The sequence below is a fragment of the Nestor notabilis genome, unplaced genomic scaffold (genome assembly GCF_000696875.1).
Source record: "Nestor notabilis isolate BGI_N333 unplaced genomic scaffold, ASM69687v1 scaffold5620, whole genome shotgun sequence".
Classification (NCBI taxonomy): domain Eukaryota; kingdom Metazoa; phylum Chordata; class Aves; order Psittaciformes; family Psittacidae; genus Nestor; species Nestor notabilis.
This window is the reverse complement of record NW_009912337.1, coordinates 73,029-82,659: the sequence shown is the minus strand read 5'-3', so window position 1 is coordinate 82,659 and position 9,631 is coordinate 73,029.

The window sequence follows — 9,631 nt, the reverse complement described above, 5'->3', positions numbered from 1 at the left end:
CATGTCTTTCCATTGGCATTATTTGCTGCAGGTCACCCCTTCCTGACACTGTAGGTCACTCCTTTCTGAAGGAAGGGTTTTTGGGGTCAGACTTCCTTTTAACCCTCCCAGGGCTTCAGAAGGTGTTGGTTATCGTGGGTGGCACATAACAAAAGCTGAGCTGAGGCTTGGCAGTGCCCAGAGTGCATCGGATAGCCTGCCTACCTGTTGGCATCCATCAAAACATCTGACCCCTTGCTTTGCCTGGCACAGGGTCTGCTGCTCTAGAGCAGCTAAGGAGCCAGGAGCAGCAGTCCTTTTAATGCCTTCCAGGTCTTTCTACTGAATCTCAATTATCAGTTAGCTGGGGGAGGGAGGGAAACAAAAACTGGATTATTATCTGGAGGCTTTAACGCTGGTCATTCCCCGTGGACTTTGCTAGTAGGAGAGACTGCATGATTGCATCACCTGTCCCATTAAGCTATGACTTCAAAGGCATTGCATAATGATAAAATCTGCTATGCAAACAAGCTGCATTCACCACTCATGACTTGTGCTGTGAAACTGTTTTCCTGCACTAGTCCCTGACGCTGTGTCTGAACCCTCAGCACCAGCTGAGCTGCCTGCTCCATCCCCTGAAAGCAGGGCAGCCAGCCACAGACACATGCACCTCACTCCAGTGTCCACATCATGCTGCCCTTGTCCTGCCACCCGTATCTGTCACTGGGGACATAGCAACATTGCAAAGTACTGGGAAGCATTTTAGAAAGGAAGGTGCTCGAGGAAGGTGTTTTTGAAATAGAGAGTCACATTTGCTGTACCAATTCTCTGGAAAAAACATGATCAGGGTAGTACTAAAAATCTTAGATTATTTCCACTGAGTAGTACTGGGAAGGCAAATAGCACTTTAGAAAGATATTATCAAGACTGCACCATTCAGTTTGAATTCTAAATGCTGTCATCTCACAAAATAAGCACCTGAGCTCATTTCTCTGAAAAGGGCTTGCTTTGCTTTGATACAGTGAAGCAGGGATAATATTATCTTGTCACTTCCCCTGTGTCTTTTACCCTATTCCCCTCCTCTTACAGAGGAGATCATTGAAAGAATGGGGAAGCTGCTTTTTGGGGTGAAGCTGTGACCTTCTGCCGACAATGGGGTGCAGATGGCTTGGCACAGCAATGAGCATCTCACCAGTGTGTGTCTTTCTCCAATACTTCAGGGCCGAGGTTGTACCACTGAGTTTCTCCAATCCTTTCCTTGCCACTCTCCCTTCACCACATCAGGTTTCCCCTTGGAAAGTCCAGCAGGCCAGGAGGCATGCTCTGAGTGCTGGGCACACCAACAGTGACCTTCATGGTGACCATCTCTGTCATGGGCTAGCTGGGAGGCTGTCAGCAAGTCACTTTGTTCTTTCCTTTATTCACTGCCTACAAACCAGGAATAACCATTTTCAGCCGCTCACCTTTGAAAATGGTGTAAATTATTGCTTCCCTGTGCTGCAAAATGCAACCTGCCACTAAGAAGATAAGGAAGGGTGATGGTCTGCTCAGGCTGTGGCCATCCCACTTGCTGACCAAGCACGGCAGCATCATCACCAGCCCTGTGCCTGGGTGAAGGCACTGCTGCTTCTTGTTCCTCTGCTCCAGCCAGCGAGGGCAGAGCTTAGGCCCCCTGGGCTGCCCCCCGCTTCTCCTGCTGTGGAGAAAAGGAGCTACAGGATGCCTCCTTTTTTCTGCCATTGTGCATCAGGGTGCTGAGCTCACCCCATCTTCTGGAAAGAAGAGATCAGTTTCACGCAACTGCTCCTCACACACATCTGCATGTTGAAAGCAGTCCTCACAGCATTCATGAGTAACGGGGAGAGGAGTCACCTTCTGGGGGAGCTTCAGATGGCATAAGGTGAGCCATGAAGACAGGCTGCTGGTGTCCTTTCCACCGTGTCAGGTCTCACTGATGTTTGGCTTCACCCTCTAGTGCAGAAATTTTTCTCTATGGGATGGCTTCAATAGGCAGAGGTTTGAGGCATTCATGTTCCCGAAATGGCAAACATAGCTTCCTTTTGTAGGACAAAATGTTGGTGCAGATTGGTGCTTTTGAAGGGGTGGGCAATAGGGTGGCTCTGCTTGCACCCAGAGCCATTGCTCCCACCTCAGCACTGAAGTCAGGCTGATTTTGGTTTAGAATGACTCTTAATTTTCTCATGATGAAATAAATCTAACTGTCAGAGCTGATTTAAAATACAGTCCTGAGATGGTCCCACGCAGGAATGTAACTTCTGCAACCTCCTGTGCTGGCTTTGCGGGCTTTAAGCTCTCAGGCTCCCCTGCTGCTCCCCACTCCCTTGCCATGGCTGAGAACGGGGTGCTGGCTGTATGCAGCCAGCTGTACATGGCACATGGGATGGGACCAACCTCTGCTCGGCAAGGCATCAGGATCTGCTTCTCTGCCACAGCAAATGCAGGATAAATCAGGAGAGGCGGCTCTCTTCTGCAGTGGCTCTTGCTGGGCAGCTTCTAGTCACGAGGAGAAGAGAGGCGAGCAGGTCATCATGCTTGGGGGGAACAAATCACTCTTCTGTTTCCAGCCAGGGCTTTGGCTCTCAAAAATGCATTCTCTGGATAACCCATCCAAGTTTTCACTTACATCGCAGCTCATGCTCAACCAGAGCATTTGGAAATGGTTATTCACTTCACTAGGCACATTTGGGTAGGCTGCAGTGCTCAAAACAGCTGCCTGCTCTTACCTTAACATTCAGGCCTTCATGCTTTAATTTGCAAGCCTGCCAGTGGACTTTACTGAGTCTCCTGCTTGTTTGCTCTTTACAACCAAGGAAGTAACCCATCGTGAGGGATTTTTGAACCAAAATCTCACATGGACTTCTCCAGTATTTGGACATTAGGCTGAGTACGCTGTCTGTCACCTGTATCTGTTCCTCCAAGGGAAAAGCTAAAGCCCCAAAGAAGAAGAGAGAGAGAGAAATCCTATTATAGTCTCCCAGGTCTAATCTGCCAAAGCAGAGTAAGAACAATTTTTAATTTTATAAGCACCCACTTTTAACCTTATTCAGTGATATTACCCTTTCTCACAATCAAATATTAGTTTAAACTATCTCGAGCTTAACACCTTATTACACAAAGCTTCTTAGAAATAGAAATAAAATAAATAATCTCACACAAAAGAGTGTCAGACTGAAAGGGCTTGCAAATGCAAGTCTAATTCAAAGCGAATGAGATTTCAGATGTAATGTACATACATTTATGAAGCTATTCTTCCCCTTCCTCAGAAAATGTTCTTAGTTAAAATTTTAATCCAGCTGAGGTGTCTGCTGGAGGGGGGTCTTTCCCTGCAAGGTGAGATAGAGAATTCTCCTCTGATTTCAGCCAGCGTAAGGCTAGAGTCCTCTACTGCAAAATGATCTTACAGGGTTTTATCTGTGTTTTACAGCACTTTCATTGAGTATTTACCTTCTATTTTTTTCTAGGCTTCTGATATGAATGTTCTTTTCAGAAAGGTAATTAATCTGAAACAAAAAGCTGAATCCCTCGCTAAGCTCTACAAGAGATCAGACCACTTCTGCATATCACTCCAGAGCTAATAAAAGCTCCAGAAGCTTTTCAGGGAGCAACGTATTGGACATAATGAGATTCTTACTGGGGCACTTGTCACCAGTGCTACTTAGAGTGCCTGCTCCCAAATACCTCTTTAAATTTAACTGTGATCACACCATCACCCCAGTCAACTGATGAATTTACTCCTCAGAGGCATCACTGGAAATGCTTCCCTCTCAATGCCCAACATGGTGTTTTGGTCCATGGCTCAGCAGTGACCTTTGACTGGGTGTCCACGAGACTCGAATGGTCCAGACTTAGCATAAAGGGTGCTTGGTGTCCTTAGCTCCCCTGCAATGATGGCACTGGAAGCAGGCATCAGAGACCCTGCTATGTGTCATCAGGCTGGATGCAGAGGAACCAGTTAAGTGGACCAACTCCAGCCCCAGGGTATGGGCTATGCTGTTGCTGATGAGCACAGCACACAGAGCTTGTGCGTGAGTGCTGTGAAAAGGGGAGTGATGTGTCTGTGCAGCTGGAGACAGGCAAAGGAGGTGAAGGAGACCCAGAGCACTTGCAAAGGGCAGAGAGAAACTGCTGTTAGGTAGACTGCAGGGAAGCAAACACAGAGTGAGTCAGCACTCTTCCCTCCAGAAGAATGGCATTTCATCTGCTTTTCAGATGGCATTTCAGGGCTTACACAAAACTGCAGGCAACTCCAGGCTCCCTGAGCAGCTCTTCCCCAGCTCCAAAAATTGCTTGTGTAAATGCACAGCATGGCAAAAGTCACTAGGCAGCACCGTTAAAGGTGGGTTACATTAATATCCACCCAAGCAACTCGTGGGTATGCATGAGAGTGTCTAAGCTTAATTGCTGAGGGATGTCTAGGTGTGAAGGTGCAGCAGTGAAGCCTTTGGAGTTTCCTGGGACAGCCTAAGGGGACTCTGAAATCACACGCTGCTGTCTGTAAAGACATAGTTGTGACTTGGCAGCATTTTGCGTGCTATCCAGTTCAGGGATGACAGGAGGCATGGTGGGACAGGTTCTGACACAGGCTTCCTCTGGCAAAATTCTCTTCTTGATGGGACATACTTCCTCCTTGGGAGCAGGACTTGGTCTTTGGGTTGATGTCAGGCTGCAGTTAGTGTTGCCTCCAGCCTTCCTCCTCATTCCTTTCCCATTAATGTCAAGGCTGTCCATTGCAAATGATGCTGCCCATTCCTTCCTCTGCAGACCTGTGAATTCACACTCAGTAAACTCAAGACCTGTACATTTGCCCTGTCTCTTGCTCAGTGAGAGCCAGAGCTGCTTTATTTGCAGCTCCATGGATGGCCTCTCCTGCAGTTTCTGACCCCAGACATCACCCTTGATACCTCTGCACAGCCCAGCTGCTCAGGGTGTGGAGCTGGGGAACAGGCAGAGCGCCGAGTTCCAATGGACACCAGGCTCTTGCAGGAATACTGCACTTCGACCAGACTCTGAAGGCACCAGGTCTCCTGGTACCTTGAAGATAACCAAGTGACACAGCTCTAACAAAACCTGAGGAGTCCGACACTTCCCACCGCACTTCACTGGCCATGGCATCATCTCTGCCTTGACCCCAACTCTTCTGGTCCACCAAACAGGTTGACCTATTTTTGTCTCGTGACTTAGTCAACCAAGTTGCCCAGAAGCAGTAGAGTCTCCTTGAAGGTTTAAAGACTCCAGTAACCAGAGCTGAGCTGACCTCATGTTGGTTATTAACCCTGCTTTTGGAGCAGGGTGGACTGGATGATCTATCTCCATGGCTCCCATTCTGTGACTCTGAATTGTTATAGAGTTTATTTTACCCTCTCCTGTATTCTTCACAGACAGAAATGTTGTAGCCCTAAGGAAAGATTTAGCAGAGGGAAAAATTGCTTTTGACAATATTCAGTGTGGCCTATTGCAGAAAAATAAGATGGGTGGGCAGTAGCTCTGTCTTTTTAAGATGACAGATGGGGATACTAACTTCAGTGCCTTCAGTTTGCTTCATTTTGCAGAGAAGTCATTTGAAACTGCTAGCATCTCTCACACAGCCCTGAAATATGGCACCCATAAATCCAGATACTCTCTTCTGTGATACTCCTTGAAATGTGCTCCTCTCTGCAATGGCATCTCAGCAAAGGGAAGGCTTGTGTGGAGATAATAAGTGTGCTGTGCACTCAGCTGATTGCCCTCAGAGATAGTCAAGAGCCAGTGCACACATGCTCTCTGCAAGAATCAGATTTCATTATGGAAACTTTTTCGTTGCTGCTGCTTTTAAATAATCCCCAACTGGGCTTGTCCTCCCTTTCTCTCCATCTGTTTTGTATCTGTAGCAAAGAAATAAAAAGCCCACATCAGAGGGAGGGGAGGAAGGCTCGCACCACGTGACTTACTCACTACCCCAGCATAATAACAACCCCTGGCTTTGTCTTCACTTCACCTTCACCATAGGATGAGGGTTTTTTCCAAACTTCTCATGTAAACTCATTAACATCACTTTTCCATCTGACCCACTTAGAGATCTGCGTCACTGGTGATGTTTCAGCACTGAGCAATCTCCCTCCACTTTCTGCTCATATCCTAAGAGGTTTGGGGGGTGGGCAGTGCATGTGGGTCTTGGCTGAATAGCACTGCCTTTGCATAGATCCATATTTATACATTTAACATCTGAATGGGCTCAGCCTTGCAAGAGCTGTCTAGAGCAAACCGTGTCAACACCTAATGGGGCCCTTTCTACCTCTGCATCCTGATGTGGTGAGCCTGCGCTGCTGGTGCAACGCCTGCTCTGCACAGTCAAACAATGCTGCTTTTTTTAGACTGACAACCTATAATACTGCTGGTGCTGTGGAGAAGCGATAAAGGTAACATTTCACATCTTCAGTCAGAAACTGCCTCTCTTAGGATAACTTGGCAGGGGAAAAAAAGGAGGGGAAAAAGCACAAAGCAGGGTACACAATTGTGAGCAACAACGACGTCTGTTGTCACATAATCTCTCCTGAGCCATGTTTCAAGCAGGATTGGGTGACACTGTTGGAGGGAAAGTAAGAACCAGACAGTGAAGGGATGCTGGGGTCCTGTTAACACAGTTCATCATCCTCCAAGCTGGAATGATGCTCTGCAAGTTGTACGTGAAAAGAAAAATAATTCCAAAGCACTAGCTTGCTGTAAAAGCTGACCAGTGAACATGCAGTTTTCTGTGGCAAAAATGATGCTGCTGGTGAGGGAACCATGGCAGGAGACGGACCCCAAAGCCATGGTGTTTCCCTGGCTCCAAGACCTGGTCAGCTTTCACCAAGAAGAAGGAAGCGTGCAGGAAGGGCGGCTTGGCTCTCACTACCAGCTTGGCAAACCTGCCCTGAGCTCCAACAGGCAATCTGGGATCATTCCATCCCCTGCATTATCACCTATAATGGAAGAGCAGCTGGCCAAATTAGACCCTCTGGCTGTGGACTTGCAAGGCAAAATGTTAGTGGCAATATGTGCCAGGATCACACTCACTGCTCCAGCCCCGAGCTGCAGTGTTTGTCCCTGCTCTGCAAGCAGTGAGTACAGGAACACCATTTACACAAGTTTGCTTTTGCAGGTAGTCCTCTCTTCACTCAGCCAACTTTATTCCCACAAGTAATCCGCTTGCAGAATACAAGGCAACAGAAGAAGGTCCTAAGATCAGACTCCTCTACATTATAAAACCACCTGGGAGATTTTTGTTGCTATATATGCACTGCACCTTGCTAGAGAATCTACCTGCCAGAGAAGAGACTAGAGGATCTGAAAGTTTATTGTTCAGGGGTAAGGGGAAAGGGTCATATGCTTCATTTTTGCTTGGTGTTTTGGTTTAGGGTTGGTTTCTTTTTTAATGGGCATTAACAAATGGATTTTTGTCCCTGGATGCTGATCGTCCTCTTGCTTCCTAGCTGTTACGCACTTTTTTTGATCCTCCTTCAGGACCCTTCAATGCTTCAGGTCACCGGAGAAGGTCTGAGCAGCTTGTTTTAGGCTCAGGTGTAGGACTGAAGTTGCAGAGGGAGGCTGTAGCCTATTGATCCTGTAAGATCTGAATGGACATGATATTTGATCTGTAATTATATAGCCGAAGAGGTTCTGCAGGGCAGGCAGAGTCAGCATTTTGAATTGGATGTAATGTGCTTTTTCCCCGTTACTGTAAATCAGCTGCAAGCACACCTTTACATCTCATCTAACAGTGCTCCCTATCAGACACCTCTCACTCCAGCCAGTGGGCAGGAGAGCAGCACAGAGCAATGAGAAATGGGCCAAATCTTGCTGCACCTCCTTCAGTGCCCTTTTCACAGGCCATTCTAAAGAGTACTTGGCTTGCTTTCTGGCTAGGTTTCACCAGGCTGTAAGAGTTAGATATGTGCTGCAGTGGTACTTCATGAAGCTACAAATTAATTTAGAGGCTAATTTATATAAGTTATGCATCTCCCCTTCTCTTCCATTAGAAGGTAGCTGCTGTTGGGTCCACCCTGTGTGCAGTGGTGCAACAGCTATGGATAACTGACAAACTGGGAACTCCAGCTAGCCTCCAATGCAAAAAGACAGTAACAGGAGGTGCAAGCAAGGGTGGGCTACAAAGAAGGCATTGAGAAACACTGCCCAGGTGTGTAAAGTGGTGCTAGGAAAGACAAAGCTGATACTTGCAAGAGGTGTCAAGGACAATAAGAGTCTTCACCCCTACATTATTAGTAAAAGGCTGAATAAAGAAAACAGGGGCCCACTGCTGAATGGGGCAGGTGATTTAGTGACAGCAGAGACAGGGAAGGCTGAGGTGTTCATTGCCATCTTTGCCTCAGTCTTCATCAATAGGGAAAGATTTCAAGGGGAGGAAAACAACCAGCAGTGGAGAAGGATCAAATCAGGTTGGCTTGAGAGAATGGCCTGCACCCACCACGACAAGGGACCTCCCAGGCTCCACCCAAAGGTGCCAAGGAAGATGGCTATTGTCCTTGCAAGGCTGCTTTCAATCATGTTTGAAAGGTTGTGGAGATCAGGGGAGATCCCCAGCAACTGTAGAAAGGCAAACATTGTACCCATCTTCAGAAATGGCCAGAAGGAAGATCCAGAAGGAGGCTGAAGCCCAGTCAGCCTCATGTCATTCCATAGGAGAATCATGGCATGAGTCCTCTTGGAGCATGCTTCTAGATACAGGAAGGAGAAGGAGGTGATTGGGAACAGACTGCATGGATGTTAAGTAAAGGTAAACCGTGTCAGACCAGCCTGACTGCCCACTGGGCAAAAAACCCAGAGCTGTCAAAGAGGAGGCAGCTCCTCCATTGCCTGAAGACTGAGTAGACAAAGATGACACCAGGGTTCATCCCAGTGAACCCTGGTAGCAGGCCACATGTCTCTGGGGGTGCTGAACTGCCAAACTGTCAGGTCCAGGAGGTGTTCTGCATTTTACGGTAATAACCAAATAAATATAATTGCAAAACATTTGGTTTTCTGGTTTGGTGTCAAACAGAACAACGGAAGCAAACTTGGCAGTAATCATGTCACATGCCCTGGTATTGGTGCACCTTTTACTTAGGTGTATCCCTCCTAGAGAAAATGATGCTTTCCAAGAACTGCTGCTCTCCTTTCCTTGCCCCTTGGTGGTGGTGGTGGCAGATGAGTTAGTCTGTCAGCGGGCCATTTTGTGAGGGCTGTCCATACCCAAGTCCCATAAAGGTACATTCCCAAGGATTTCAGTTGCACAGCGTCTAGGGAGCAGTGACTCTGTCTGATTTGGCCAGGAAGCTTAACAGGCAGTGAGCTTCTCAATGAGATATAACAGCTCCATCAGAAAATCTAGCACAGCATCTCACCTTGCACAGGATGAGTGCTCCCCTGGTTGTAGACACATGAGACTTCAACTCTTGGACACTCTAGAAAGCAGGAGAGCTGAGATTTCAAAGGAGATACAGCCCTATTGGCTTTCAGGACAAATTTTCCATGAAAAAAGGGTTCAGCTAAAAATAAAAGTTCAGACATGCAAAACCAAAAAATAATAATAATAGTGTGTTTTCCACAGATAATTACGTATTTGAAGATCAGAAGTTCTGTACGTGCACAAAATATGCACACACACCCCCTACCCCCA